General features: G+C 47.9%; 22 non-coding genes across 22 annotated transcripts; 11 read left to right on the plus strand and 11 right to left on the minus strand.

The window, feature by feature from the left end:
- The first annotated feature begins 198 nt into the window (after positions 1-198).
- On the plus strand, positions 199-280 carry trnas-gcu (transfer RNA serine (anticodon GCU)). Its single transcript has one exon. It is a non-coding gene; the product is annotated as a tRNA-Ser (tRNA).
- A 174-nt stretch (positions 281-454) lies between these two features.
- Positions 455-595, minus strand: LOC132136892 (U4 spliceosomal RNA). Its single transcript, XR_009431595.1, has one exon. It is a non-coding gene; the product is annotated as a U4 spliceosomal RNA (small nuclear RNA).
- A 750-nt stretch (positions 596-1,345) lies between these two features.
- trnas-gcu (transfer RNA serine (anticodon GCU)) lies at positions 1,346-1,427 on the plus strand. The gene has a single exon. It is a non-coding gene; the product is annotated as a tRNA-Ser (tRNA).
- Positions 1,428-1,601: 174 nt separating this feature from the next.
- Positions 1,602-1,742, minus strand: LOC132136922 (U4 spliceosomal RNA). The gene has a single exon (XR_009431623.1). It is a non-coding gene; the product is annotated as a U4 spliceosomal RNA (small nuclear RNA).
- Positions 1,743-2,493: 751 nt separating this feature from the next.
- Positions 2,494-2,575, plus strand: trnas-gcu (transfer RNA serine (anticodon GCU)). The gene has a single exon. It is a non-coding gene; the product is annotated as a tRNA-Ser (tRNA).
- Positions 2,576-2,749: 174 nt separating this feature from the next.
- Positions 2,750-2,890, minus strand: LOC132136893 (U4 spliceosomal RNA). The gene has a single exon (XR_009431596.1). It is a non-coding gene; the product is annotated as a U4 spliceosomal RNA (small nuclear RNA).
- A 750-nt stretch (positions 2,891-3,640) lies between these two features.
- trnas-gcu (transfer RNA serine (anticodon GCU)) lies at positions 3,641-3,722 on the plus strand. The gene has a single exon. It is a non-coding gene; the product is annotated as a tRNA-Ser (tRNA).
- Positions 3,723-3,897: 175 nt separating this feature from the next.
- Positions 3,898-4,038, minus strand: LOC132136903 (U4 spliceosomal RNA). The gene has a single exon (XR_009431605.1). It is a non-coding gene; the product is annotated as a U4 spliceosomal RNA (small nuclear RNA).
- A 750-nt stretch (positions 4,039-4,788) lies between these two features.
- Positions 4,789-4,870, plus strand: trnas-gcu (transfer RNA serine (anticodon GCU)). The gene has a single exon. It is a non-coding gene; the product is annotated as a tRNA-Ser (tRNA).
- Positions 4,871-5,041: 171 nt separating this feature from the next.
- On the minus strand, positions 5,042-5,182 carry LOC132136911 (U4 spliceosomal RNA). Its single transcript, XR_009431613.1, has one exon. It is a non-coding gene; the product is annotated as a U4 spliceosomal RNA (small nuclear RNA).
- A 764-nt stretch (positions 5,183-5,946) lies between these two features.
- Positions 5,947-6,028, plus strand: trnas-gcu (transfer RNA serine (anticodon GCU)). Its single transcript has one exon. It is a non-coding gene; the product is annotated as a tRNA-Ser (tRNA).
- Positions 6,029-6,202: 174 nt separating this feature from the next.
- On the minus strand, positions 6,203-6,343 carry LOC132136935 (U4 spliceosomal RNA). The gene has a single exon (XR_009431635.1). It is a non-coding gene; the product is annotated as a U4 spliceosomal RNA (small nuclear RNA).
- Positions 6,344-7,093: 750 nt separating this feature from the next.
- Positions 7,094-7,175, plus strand: trnas-gcu (transfer RNA serine (anticodon GCU)). The gene has a single exon. It is a non-coding gene; the product is annotated as a tRNA-Ser (tRNA).
- Positions 7,176-7,346: 171 nt separating this feature from the next.
- Positions 7,347-7,487, minus strand: LOC132136912 (U4 spliceosomal RNA). The gene has a single exon (XR_009431614.1). It is a non-coding gene; the product is annotated as a U4 spliceosomal RNA (small nuclear RNA).
- A 764-nt stretch (positions 7,488-8,251) lies between these two features.
- Positions 8,252-8,333, plus strand: trnas-gcu (transfer RNA serine (anticodon GCU)). Its single transcript has one exon. It is a non-coding gene; the product is annotated as a tRNA-Ser (tRNA).
- Positions 8,334-8,507: 174 nt separating this feature from the next.
- LOC132136936 (U4 spliceosomal RNA) lies at positions 8,508-8,648 on the minus strand. Its single transcript, XR_009431636.1, has one exon. It is a non-coding gene; the product is annotated as a U4 spliceosomal RNA (small nuclear RNA).
- A 750-nt stretch (positions 8,649-9,398) lies between these two features.
- trnas-gcu (transfer RNA serine (anticodon GCU)) lies at positions 9,399-9,480 on the plus strand. The gene has a single exon. It is a non-coding gene; the product is annotated as a tRNA-Ser (tRNA).
- A 171-nt stretch (positions 9,481-9,651) lies between these two features.
- Positions 9,652-9,792, minus strand: LOC132136923 (U4 spliceosomal RNA). The gene has a single exon (XR_009431624.1). It is a non-coding gene; the product is annotated as a U4 spliceosomal RNA (small nuclear RNA).
- Positions 9,793-10,543: 751 nt separating this feature from the next.
- trnas-gcu (transfer RNA serine (anticodon GCU)) lies at positions 10,544-10,625 on the plus strand. Its single transcript has one exon. It is a non-coding gene; the product is annotated as a tRNA-Ser (tRNA).
- A 174-nt stretch (positions 10,626-10,799) lies between these two features.
- LOC132136894 (U4 spliceosomal RNA) lies at positions 10,800-10,940 on the minus strand. The gene has a single exon (XR_009431597.1). It is a non-coding gene; the product is annotated as a U4 spliceosomal RNA (small nuclear RNA).
- Positions 10,941-11,690: 750 nt separating this feature from the next.
- On the plus strand, positions 11,691-11,772 carry trnas-gcu (transfer RNA serine (anticodon GCU)). The gene has a single exon. It is a non-coding gene; the product is annotated as a tRNA-Ser (tRNA).
- A 174-nt stretch (positions 11,773-11,946) lies between these two features.
- LOC132136895 (U4 spliceosomal RNA) lies at positions 11,947-12,087 on the minus strand. The gene has a single exon (XR_009431598.1). It is a non-coding gene; the product is annotated as a U4 spliceosomal RNA (small nuclear RNA).
- Between the last annotated feature and the right edge of the window lie 369 nt (positions 12,088-12,456).

A 12,456-nucleotide genomic window follows, 5' to 3' on the forward strand; every position in this document is an offset into this window, starting at 1 on the left:
TAACCTCCTGCATTCAAATGCGCAAACAAATGGAATATGCTTTGAAATTCTACGTGTTCAACTGTACGCATATCTCAGCGTACATGTACAAAAATGAACTATACTTTGGTGCCAAGGGTGAGCTTCAACATCACAGTGCTAAAAGGTTCTTCAGGAAAACCAGCACAGCGCAGAGGTCAGTCGGGCCCCCAGACGAGTGACGAGGTGGCCGAGTGGTTAAGGCGATGGACTGCTAATCCATTGTGCTCTGCACGCGTGGGTTCGAATCCCATCCTCGTCGGTCCTTGCTGTGATTGTTCATCTGCTTTGCACATTTGGTGCACTTTCCTTATGTGACACTTTCACCTCATGCAGTGCGATTCAAAACGGTCGATGATCCGAATCAGGTGTGTTAAATAATTGAAGCACGCAATGCATTAAGGACACGAGACCTATTCTTCAACAACACGATAAGCTTCAAAAGAAGCTGGCAAAAATTGCCAAGGCTGACTCTATTTCAAGTCATCCTGGCGGGGTATTGGGTAAAGTTTTCAACCAGCAATGATCGCGCCTCGGATGAGCCTCATAGGCTACAATATTGCCTCTGCGAAAGAATGGTGGCAAGGGTCGCGACCTTTCAGCTGGAGCCATGTGGACGTGGAACGACAGGGTGGTAAATAGCTCCAAACTGCGTGGTGTGTCTACGAAAACCAGTAGGCAGTATGTACGAGAAGCCTTATTCGCTGCTCTCTCTTTACTTAAAGAGGAGTGTGTGTTGCTTTCCCGAACCCCTGGGGGAAGAGAGTTATGGGTATCTTGGCAACAAAGGGGTGGAGTCGTAAAGCTCGTGGTCTGGGTCAGGATAGATTCTGTTTGACGAGGCCCCTGGGGGGTTGGGTAGGATACAGTGACGAGTGCAAAGACACTGCAAACAAGTTCTGAGGGAGGTCCTGTGTCAAATGTGCTACCTTTTGCTAGACTCAGGTGTTCTCTCAAAACGGCAACGGAGACCAGAACGACAGAGGGCCACAATGACAAGCGCTTGTCTGAGGGGGGTCATGAGATAGGAGCAAGCTCAGCTTTTAAGAGTACAAAGAACATCAGTCATAAACGATGAAAAATGCAACAGGTGCTGGACAAAGATTAAACTTTCGAGAGCGCACGTGTTTAACCTCCTGCATTCAAATGCGCAAACAAATGGAATATGCTTTGAAATTCTACGTGTTCAACTGTACGCATATCTCAGCGTACATGTACAAAAATGAACTATACTTTGGTGCCAAGAGTGAGCTTCAACATCACAGTGCTAAAAGGTTCTTCAGGAAAACCACTGCAGCCCAGAGGTCAGTCGGGCCCTCATACGAGTGACGAGGTGGCCAAGTGGTTAAGGTGATGGACTGCTAATCCATTGTGCTCTGCACGCGTGGGTTCGAATCCCATCCTCGTCGTTCCTTCCTGTGATTGTTCATATGCTCTGCACATTTGGTGCACTTTCCTTATGTGACACGTTCACCTCATGCAGTGCGATTCATAACGGTCGATGATCCGAATCAGGTGTGTTAAATAATGGAAGCACGCAATGCATTAAGGACACGAGACCTATTCTTCAACAACACGATAAGCTTCAAAAGAAGAAGGCAAAAATTGCCAAGGCTGACTCTATTTCAAGTCATCCTGGCGGGGTATTGGGTAAAGTTTTCAACCAGCAATGATCGCGCCTCGGATGAGCCTCATAGGCTACAATATTGCCTCTGCGAAAGAATGGTGGCAAGGGTCGCGACCTTTCACCTGGAGCCATGTGGACGTGGAACGACAGGCTGGTAAATAGCTCCAAACTGCGTGGTGTGTCTACGAAAACCAGTAGGCAGTATGTACGAGAAGCCTTATTCGCTGCTCTCTCTTTACTTTAAAAGGAGAGTGTGTGTCTTTTTTCGAACCACTGGGGGAAGAGAGTTATGGGTATCTTGGCAACAAAGAGGTGGAGTCGTAAAGCTCGTGGTCTGGGTCAGGATAGATTCTGTTTGACGAGGCCCCTGGGGGGTTGGGTAGGATACAGTGACGAGTGCAAAGACACTGCAAACAAGTTCTGAGGGAGGTCCTGTGTCAAATGTGCTACCTTTTGCTAGACTCAGGTGTTCTCTCAAAACGGCAACGGAGACCAGAACGACAGAGGGCCACAATGACAAGCGCTTGTCTGAGGGGGGTCATGAGATAGGAGCAAGCTCAGCTTTTAAGAGTACAAAGAACATCAGTCATAAACGATGAAAAATGCAACAGGTGCTGGACAAAGTTTAAACTTTCGAGAGCGCACGTGTTTAACCTCCTGCATTCGAATGCGCAAACAAATGGAATATGCTTTGAAATTCTACGTGTTCAACTGTACGCATATCTCAGCGTACATGTACAAAAATGAACCTTACTTTGGTGCCAAGGGTGAGCTTCAACATCACAGTGCTAAAAGGTTCTTCAGGAAAACCACCACAGCTCAGAGGTCAGTCGGGCCCCCACACGAGTGACGAGGTGGCTGAGTGGTTAAGGCGATGGACTGCTAATCCATTGTGCTCTGCATGCGTGGGTTCGAATCCCATCCTCGTCGGTCCTTGCTGTGATTGTTCATCTGCTTTGCACATTTGGTGCACTTTCCTTATGTGACACTTTCACCTCATGCAGTGCGATTCAAAACGGTCGATGATCCGAATCAGGTGTGTTAAATAATGGAAGCACGCAATGCATTAAGGACACGAGACCTATTCTTCAACAACACGATAAGCTTCAAAAGAAGCTGGCAAAAATTGCCAAGGCTGACTCTATTTCAAGTCATCCTGGCGGGGTATTGGGTAAAGTTTTCAACCAGCAATGATCGCGCCTCGGATGAGCCTCATAGGCTACAATATTGCCTCTGCGAAAGAATGGTGGCAAGGGTTGCGACCTTTCAGCTGGAGCCATGTGGACGTGGAACGACAGGGTGGTAAATAGCTCCAAACTGCGTGGTGTGTCTACGAAAACCAGTAGGCAGTATGTACGAGAAGCCTTATTCGCTGCTCTCTCTTTACTTAAAGAGGAGTGTGTGTTGCTTTCCCGAACCCCTGGGGGAAGAGAGTTATGGGTATCTTGGCAACAAAGGGGTGGAGTCGTAAAGCTCGTAGTCTGGGTCAGGATAGATTCTGTTTGACGAGGCCCCTGGGGGGTTGGGTAGGATACAGTGACGAGTGCAAAGACACTGCAAACAAGTTCTGAGGGAGGTCCTGTGTCAAATGTGCTACCTTTTGCTAGACTCAGGTGTTCTCTCAAAACGGCAACGGAGACCAGAACGACAGAGGGCCACAATGACAAGCGCTTGTCGGTGGGGGGTCATGAGATAGGAGCAAGCTCAGCTTTTAAGAGTACAAAGAACATCAGTCATAAACGATGAAAAATGCAACAGGTGCTGGACAAAGTTTAAACTTTCGAGAGCTCACGTGTTTAACCTCCTGCATTCGAATGCGCAAACAAATGGAATATGCTTTGAAATTCTACGTGTTCAACTGTACGCATATCTCAGCGTACATGTACAAAAATGAACTATACTTTGGTGCCAAGGGTGAGCTTCAACATCACAGTGCTAAAAGGTTCTTCAGGAAAACCACCGCAGCCCAGAGGTCAGTCGGGCCCCCACACGAGTGACGAGGTGGCCGAGTGGTTAAGGCGATGGAGTGCTAATCCATTGTGCTCTGCACGCGTGGGTTCGAATCCCATCCTCGTCGGTCCTTGCTGTGATTGTTCATCTGCTTTTATACATTTGGTGCACTTTCCTTATGTGACACTTTCACCTCATGCAGTGCGATTCAAAACGGTCGATGATCCGAATCAGGTGTGTTAAATAATGGAAGCACGCAATGCATTAAGGACACGAGACCTATTCTTCAACAACACGATAAGCTTCAAAAGAAGCTGGCAAAAATTGCCAAGGCTGACTCTATTTCAAGTCATCCTGGCGGGGTATTGGGTAAAGTTTTCAACCAGCAATGATCGTGCCTCGGATGAGCCTCATAGGCTACAATATTGCCTCTGCGAAAGAATGGTGGCAAGGATCGCGACCTTTCAGCTGGAGCCATGTGGACGTGGAACGACAGGGTGGTAAATAGCTCCAAACTGCGTGGTGTGTCTACGAAAACCAGTAGGCAGTATGTACGAGAAGCCTTATTCGCTGCTCTCTCTTTACTTAAAGAGGAGTGTGTGTTGCTTTCCCGAACCCCTGGGGGAAGAGAGTTATGGGTATCTTGGCAACAAAGGGGTGGAGTCGTAAAGCTCGTGGTCTGGGTCAGGATAGATTCTGTTTGACGAGGCCCCTGGGGGGTTGGGTAGGATACAGTGACGAGTGCAAAGACACTGCAAACAAGTTCTGAGGGAGGTCCTGTGTCAAATGTGCTACCTTTTGCTAGACTCAGGTGTTCTCTCAAAACGGCAACAGAGACCAGAACGACAGAGGGCCACAATGACAAGCGCTTGTCTGAGGGGGGTCATGAGATAGGAGCAAGCTCAGCTTTTAAGAGTACAAAGAACATCAGTCATAAACGATGAAAAATGCAACAGGTGCTGGACAAAGTTTAAACTTTCGAGAGCGCATGTGTTTAACCTCCTGCATTCAAATGCGCAAACAAATGGAATATGCTTTGAAATTCTACGTGTTCAACTGTACGCATATCTCAGCGTACATGTACAAAAATGAACTATACTTTGTTGCCAAGGGTGAGCTTCAACATCACAGTGCTAAAAGGTTCTTCAGGAAAACCACCGCAGCCCAGAGGTCAGTCGGGCCCTCATACGAGTGACGAGGTGGCCGAGTGGTTAAGGCGATGGACTGCTAATCCATTGTGCTCAGCACGCGTGGGTTCGAATCCCATCCTCGTCGGTCCTTGCTGTGATTGTTCATCTGTGCACATTTTGTGCACTTTCCTTATGTGACACGTTCACCTCATGCAGTGCGATTCATAACGGTCGATGATCCGAATCAGGTGTGTTAAATAATGGAAGCACGCAATGCATTAAGGACACGAGACCTATTCTTCAACAACACGATAAGCTTCAAAAGAAGAAGGCAAAAATTGCCAAGGCTGACTCTTTTTCAAGTCATCCTGGCGGGGTATTGGGTAAAGTTTTCAACCAGCAATGATCGCGCCTCGGATGAGCCTCATAGGCTACAATATTGCCTCTGCGAAAGAATGGTGGCAAGGGTCGCGACCTTTCACCTGGAGCCATGTGGACGTGGAACGACAGGCTGGTAAATAGCTCCAAACTGCGTGGTGTGTCTACGAAAACCAGTAGGCAGTATGTACGAGAAGCCTTATTCGCTGCTCTCTCTTTACTTAAAGAGGAGTGTGTGTTGCTTTCCCGAACCCCTGGGGGAAGAGAGTTATGGGTATCTTGGCAACAAAGGGGTGGAGTCGTAAAGCTCGTGGTCTGGGTCAGGATAGATTCTGTTTGACGAGGCCCCTGGGGGGTTGGGTAGGATACAGTGACGAGTGCAAAGACACTGCAAACAAGTTCTGAGGGAGGTCCTGTGTCAAATGTGCTACCTTTTGCTAGACTCAGGTGTTCTCTCAAAACGGCAACGGAGACCAGACGACAGAGGGCCACAATGACAAGCGCTTGTCTGAGGGGGGTCATGAGATAGGAGCAAGCTCAGCTTTTAAGAGTACAAAGAACATCAGTCATAAACGATGAAAAATGCAACAGGTGCTGGACAAAGCCTTTCGCTTTTGCCTTTAAACTTTCGAGAGCGCACGTGTTTAACCTCCTGCATTCGAATGCGCAAACAAATGGAATATGCTTTGAAATTCTACGTGTTCAACTGTACACATATCTCAGCGTACATGTACAAAAATGAACTATACTTTGGTGCCAAGGGTGAGCTTCAACATCACAGTTCTAAAAGACTCTTCAGGAAAACCACCGCAGCCCAGAGGTCAGTCGGGCCCTCACACAAGTGATGAGGTGGCCGAGTGGTTAAGGCGATGGACTGCTAATCCATTGTGCTCTGCACGCGTGGGTTCGAATCCCATCTTCGTCGTTCCTTCCTGTGATTGTTCATATGCTCTGCACATTTGGTGCACTTTCCTTATGTGACACGTTCACCTCATGCAGTGCGATTCATAACGGTCGATGATCCGAATCAGGTGTGTTAAATAATTGAAGCACGCAATGCATTAAGGACACGAGACCTATTCTTCAACAACACGATAAGCTTCAAAAGAAGCTGGCAAAAATTGCCAAGGCTGACTCTATTTCAAGTCATCCTGGCGGGGTATTGGGTAAAGTTTTCAACCAGCAATGATCGCGCCTCAGATGAGCCTCATAGGCTACAATATTGCCTCTGCGAAAGAATGGTGGCAAGGGTTGCGACCTTTCAGCTGGAGCCATGTGGACGTGGAACGACAGGGTGGTAAATAGCTCCAAACTGCGTGGTGTGTCTACGAAAACCAGTAGGCAGTATGTACGAGAAGCCTTATTCGCTGCTCTCTCTTTACTTAAAGAGGAGTGTGTGTTGCTTTCCCGAACCCCTGGGGGAAGAGAGTTATGGGTATCTTGGCAACAAAGGGGTGGAGTCGTAAAGCTCGTGGTCTGGGTCAGGATAGATTCTGTTTGACGAGGCCCCTGGGGGGTTGGGTAGGATACAGTGACGAGTGCAAAGACACTGCAAACAAGTTCTGAGGGAGGTCCTGTGTCAAATGTGCTACCTTTTGCTAGACTCAGGTGTTCTCTCAAAACGGCAACAGAGACCAGAACGACAGAGGGCCACAATGACAAGCGCTTGTCTGAGGGGGGTCATGAGATAGGAGCAAGCTCAGCTTTTAAGAGTACAAAGAACATCAGTCATAAACGATGAAAAATGCAACAGGTGCTGGACAAAGTTTAAACTTTCGAGAGCGCATGTGTTTAACCTCCTGCATTCAAATGCGCAAACAAATGGAATATGCTTTGAAATTCTACGTGTTCAACTGTACGCATATCTCAGCGTACATGTACAAAAATGAACTATACTTTGTTGCCAAGGGTGAGCTTCAACATCACAGTGCTAAAAGGTTCTTCAGGAAAACCACCGCAGCCCAGAGGTCAGTCGGGCCCTCATACGAGTGACGAGGTGGCCGAGTGGTTAAGGCGATGGACTGCTAATCCATTGTGCTCAGCACGCGTGGGTTCGAATCCCATCCTCGTCGGTCCTTGCTGTGATTGTTCATCTGTGCACATTTTGTGCACTTTCCTTATGTGACACGTTCACCTCATGCAGTGCGATTCATAACGGTCGATGATCCGAATCAGGTGTGTTAAATAATGGAAGCACGCAATGCATTAAGGACACGAGACCTATTCTTCAACAACACGATAAGCTTCAAAAGAAGAAGGCAAAAATTGCCAAGGCTGACTCTTTTTCAAGTCATCCTGGCGGGGTATTGGGTAAAGTTTTCAACCAGCAATGATCGCGCCTCGGATGAGCCTCATAGGCTACAATATTGCCTCTGCGAAAGAATGGTGGCAAGGGTCGCGACCTTTCACCTGGAGCCATGTGGACGTGGAACGACAGGCTGGTAAATAGCTCCAAACTGCGTGGTGTGTCTACGAAAACCAGTAGGCAGTATGTACGAGAAGCCTTATTCGCTGCTCTCTCTTTACTTAAAGAGGAGTGTGTGTTGCTTTCCCGAACCCCTGGGGGAAGAGAGTTATGGGTATCTTGGCAACAAAGGGGTGGAGTCGTAAAGCTCGTGGTCTGGGTCAGGATAGATTCTGTTTGACGAGGCCCCTGGGGGGTTGGGTAGGATACAGTGACGAGTGCAAAGACACTGCAAACAAGTTCTGAGGGAGGTCCTGTGTCAAATGTGCTACCTTTTGCTAGACTCAGGTGTTCTCTCAAAACGGCAACGGAGACCAGACGACAGAGGGCCACAATGACAAGCGCTTGTCTGAGGGGGGTCATGAGATAGGAGCAAGCTCAGCTTTTAAGAGTACAAAGAACATCAGTCATAAACGATGAAAAATGCAACAGGTGCTGGACAAAGCCTTTCGCTTTTGCCTTTAAACTTTCGAGAGCGCACGTGTTTAACCTCCTGCATTCGAATGCGCAAACAAATGGAATATGCTTTGAAATTCTACGTGTTCAACTGTACACATATCTCAGCGTACATGTACAAAAATGAACTATACTTTGGTGCCAAGGGTGAGCTTCAACATCACAGTTCTAAAAGACTCTTCAGGAAAACCACCGCAGCCCAGAGGTCAGTCGGGCCCTCACACAAGTGATGAGGTGGCCGAGTGGTTAAGGCGATGGACTGCTAATCCATTGTGCTCTGCACGCGTGGGTTCGAATCCCATCTTCGTCGTTCCTTCCTGTGATTGTTCATATGCTCTGCACATTTGGTGCACTTTCCTTATGTGACACGTTCACCTCATGCAGTGCGATTCATAACGGTCGATGATCCGAATCAGGTGTGTTAAATAATTGAAGCACGCAATGCATTAAGGACACGAGACCTATTCTTCAACAACACGATAAGCTTCAAAAGAAGCTGGCAAAAATTGCCAAGGCTGACTCTATTTCAAGTCATCCTGGCGGGGTATTGGGTAAAGTTTTCAACCAGCAATGATCGCGCCTCAGATGAGCCTCATAGGCTACAATATTGCCTCTGCGAAAGAATGGTGGCAAGGGTTGCGACCTTTCAGCTGGAGCCATGTGGACGTGGAACGACAGGGTGGTAAATAGCTCCAAACTGCGTGGTGTGTCTACGAAAACCAGTAGGCAGTATGTACGAGAAGCCTTATTCGCTGCTCTCTCTTTACTTAAAGAGGAGTGTGTGTTGCTTTCCCGAACCCCTGGGGGAAGAGAGTTATGGGTATCTTGGCAACAAAGGGGTGGAGTCGTAAAGCTCGTGGTCTGGGTCAGGATAGATTCTGTTTGACGAGGCCCCTGGGGGGTTGGGTAGGATACAGTGACGAGTGCAAAGACACTGCAAACAAGTTCTGAGGGAGGTCCTGTGTCAAATGTGCTACCTTTTGCTAGACTCAGGTGTTCTCTCAAAACGGCAACGGAGACCAGAACGACAGAGGGCCACAATGACAAGCGCTTGTCTGAGGGGGGTCATGAGATAGGAGCAAGCTCAGCTTTTAAGAGTACAAAGAACATCAGTCATAAACGATGAAAAATGCAACAGGTGCTGGACAAAGTTTAAACTTTCGAGAGCGCACGTGTTTAACCTCCTGCATTCGAATGCGCAAACAAATGGAATATGCTTTGAAATTCTACGTGTTCAACTGTACGCATATCTCAGCGTACATGTACAAAAATGAACTATACTTTGGTGCCAAGGGTGAGCTTCAACATCACAGTGCTAAAAGGTTCTTCAGGAAAACCACCGCAGCCCAGAGGTCAGTCGGGCCCTCATACGAGTGACGAGGTGGCCGAGTGGTTAAGGCGATGGACTGCTAATCCATTGTGCTCTGCATGCGTGGGTTCGAATCCCATCCTCGTCGGTCCTTGCTGTGATTGTTCATCTGTGCACATTTTGTGCACTTTCCTTATGTGACACGTTCACCTCATGCAGTGCGATTCATAACGGTCGATGATCCGAATCAGGTGTGTTAAATAATGGAAGCACGCAATGCATTAAGGACACGAGACCTATTCTTCAACAACACGATAAGCTTCAAAAGAAGAAGGCAAAAATTGCCAAGGCTGACTCTATTTCAAGTCATCCTGGCGGGGTATTGGGTAAAGTTTTCAACCAGCAATGATCGCGCCTCGGATGAGCCTCATAGGCTACAATATTGCCTCTGCGAAAGAATGGTGGCAAGGGTCGCGACCTTTCACCTGGAGCCATGTGGACGTGGAACGACAGGCTGGTAAATAGCTCCAAACTGCGTGGTGTGTCTACGAAAACCAGTAGGCAGTATGTACGAGAAGCCTTATTCGCTGCTCTCTCTTTACTTTAAAAGGAGAGTGTGTGTCTTTTTTCGAACCACTGGGGGAAGAGAGTTATGGGTATCTTGGCAACAAAGGGGTGGAGTCGTAAAGCTCGTGGTCTGGGTCAGGATAGATTCTGTTTGACGAGGCCCCTGGGGGGTTGGGTAGGATACAGTGACGAGTGCAAAGACACTGCAAACAAGTTCTGAGGGAGGTCCTGTGTCAAATGTGCTACCTTTTGCTAGACTCAGGTGTTCTCTCAAAACGGCAACGGAGACCAGAACGACAGAGGGCCACAATGACAAGCGCTTGTCTGAGGGGGGTCATGAGATAGGAGCAAGCTCAGCTTTTAAGAGTACAAAGAACATCAGTCATAAACGATGAAAAATGCAACAGGTGCTGGACAAAGTTTAAACTTTCGAGAGCGCACGTGTTTAACCTCCTGCATTCGAATGCGCAAACAAATGGAATATGCTTTGAAATTCTACGTGTTCAACTGTACGCATATCTCAGCGTACATGTACAAAAATGAACTATACTTTGGTGCCAAGGGTGAGCTTCAACATCACAGTGCTAAAAGGTTCTTCAGGAAAACCAGCACAGCACAGAGGTCAGTCGGGCCCCCACATGAGTGACGAGGTGGCCGAGTGGTTAAGGCGATGGACTGCTAATCCATTGTGCTCTGCACGCGTGGGTTTGAATCCCATCCTCGTCGGTCCTTGCTGTGATTGTTCATCTGCTTTGCACATTTGGTGCACTTTCCTTATGTGACACTTTCACCTCATGCAGTGCGATTCAAAACGGTCGATGATCCGAATCAGGTGTGTTAAATAATTGAAGCACGCAATGCATTAAGGACACGAGACCTATTCTTCAACAACACGATAAGCTTCAAAAGAAGCTGGCAAAAATTGCCAAGGCTGACTCTATTTCAAGTCATCCTGGCGGGGTATTGGGTAAAGTTTTCAACCAGCAATGATCGCGCCTCGGATGAGCCTCATAGGCTACAATATTGCCTCTGCGAAAGAATGGTGGCAAGGGTCGCGACCTTTCAGCTGGAGCCATGTGGACGTGGAACGACAGGGTGGTAAATAGCTCCAAACTGCGTGGTGTGTCTACGAAAACCAGTAGGCAGTATGTACGAGAAGCCTTATTCGCTGCTCTCTCTTTACTTAAAGAGGAGTGTGTGTTGCTTTCCCGAACCCCTGGGGGAAGAGAGTTATGGGTATCTTGGCAACAAAGGGGTGGAGTCGTAAAGCTCGTGGTCTGGGTCAGGATTGATTCTGTTTGACGAGGCCCCTGGGGGGTTGGGTAGGATACAGTGACAAGTGCAAAGACACTGCAAACAAGTTCTGAGGGAGGTCCTGTGTCAAATGTGCTACCTTTTGCTAGACTCAGGTGTTCTCTCAAAACGGCAACGGAGACCAGAACGACAGAGGGCCACAATGACAAGCGCTTGTCTGAGGGGGGTCATGAGATAGGAGCAAGCTCAGCTTTTAAGAGTACAAAGAACATCAGTCATAAACGATGAAAAATGCAACAGGTGATGGACAAAGATTAAACTTTCGAGAGCGCACGTGTTTAACCTCCTGCATTCAAATGCGCAAACAAATGGAATATGCTTTGAAATTCTACGTGTTCAACTGTACGCATATCTCAGCGTACATGTACAAAAATGAACTATACTTTGGTGCCAAGGGTGAGCTTCAACATCACAGTGCTAAAAAGTTCTTCAGGAAAACCAGCACAGCGCAGAGGTCAGTCGGGCCCCCACACGAGTGACGAGGTGGCCGAGTGGTTAAGGCGATGGACTGCTAATCCATTGTGCTCTGCACGCGTGGGTTCGAATCCCATCCTCGTCAGTCCTTGCTGTGATTGTTCATCTGCTTTGCACATTTGGTGCACTTTCCTTATGTGACACTTTCACCTCATGCAGTGCGATTCAAAACGGTCGATGATCCGAATCAGGTGTGTTAAATAATTGAAGCACGCAATGCATTAAGGACACGAGACCTATTCTTCAACAACACGATAAGCTTCAAAAGAAGCTGGCAAAAATTGCCAAGGCTGACTCTATTTCAAGTCATCCTGGCGGGGTATTGGGTAAAGTTTTCAACCAGCAATGATCGCGCCTCGGATGAGCCTCATAGGCTACAATATTGCCTCTGCGAAAGAATGGTGGCAAGGGTCGCGACCTTTCAGCTGGAGCCATGTGGACGTGGAACGACAGGGTGGTAAATAGCTCCAAACTGCGTGGTGTGTCTACGAAAACCAGTAGGCAGTATGTACGAGAAGCCTTATTCGCTGCTCTCTCTTTACTTAAAGAGGAGTGTGTGTTGCTTTCCCGAACCCCTGGGGGAAGAGAGTTATGGGTATCTTGGCAACAAAGGGGTGGAGTCGTAAAGCTCGTGGTCTGGGTCAGGATAGATTCTGTTTGACGAGGCCCCTGGGGGGTTGGGTAGGATACAGTGACGAGTGCAAAGACACTGCAAACAAGTTCTGAGGGAGGTCCTGTGTCAAATGTGCTACCTTTTGCTAGACTCAGG

Source organism: Carassius carassius, unplaced genomic scaffold, assembly GCF_963082965.1.
Source record: "Carassius carassius unplaced genomic scaffold, fCarCar2.1 SCAFFOLD_147, whole genome shotgun sequence".
In the NCBI taxonomy this organism is placed as follows: domain Eukaryota; kingdom Metazoa; phylum Chordata; class Actinopteri; order Cypriniformes; family Cyprinidae; genus Carassius; species Carassius carassius.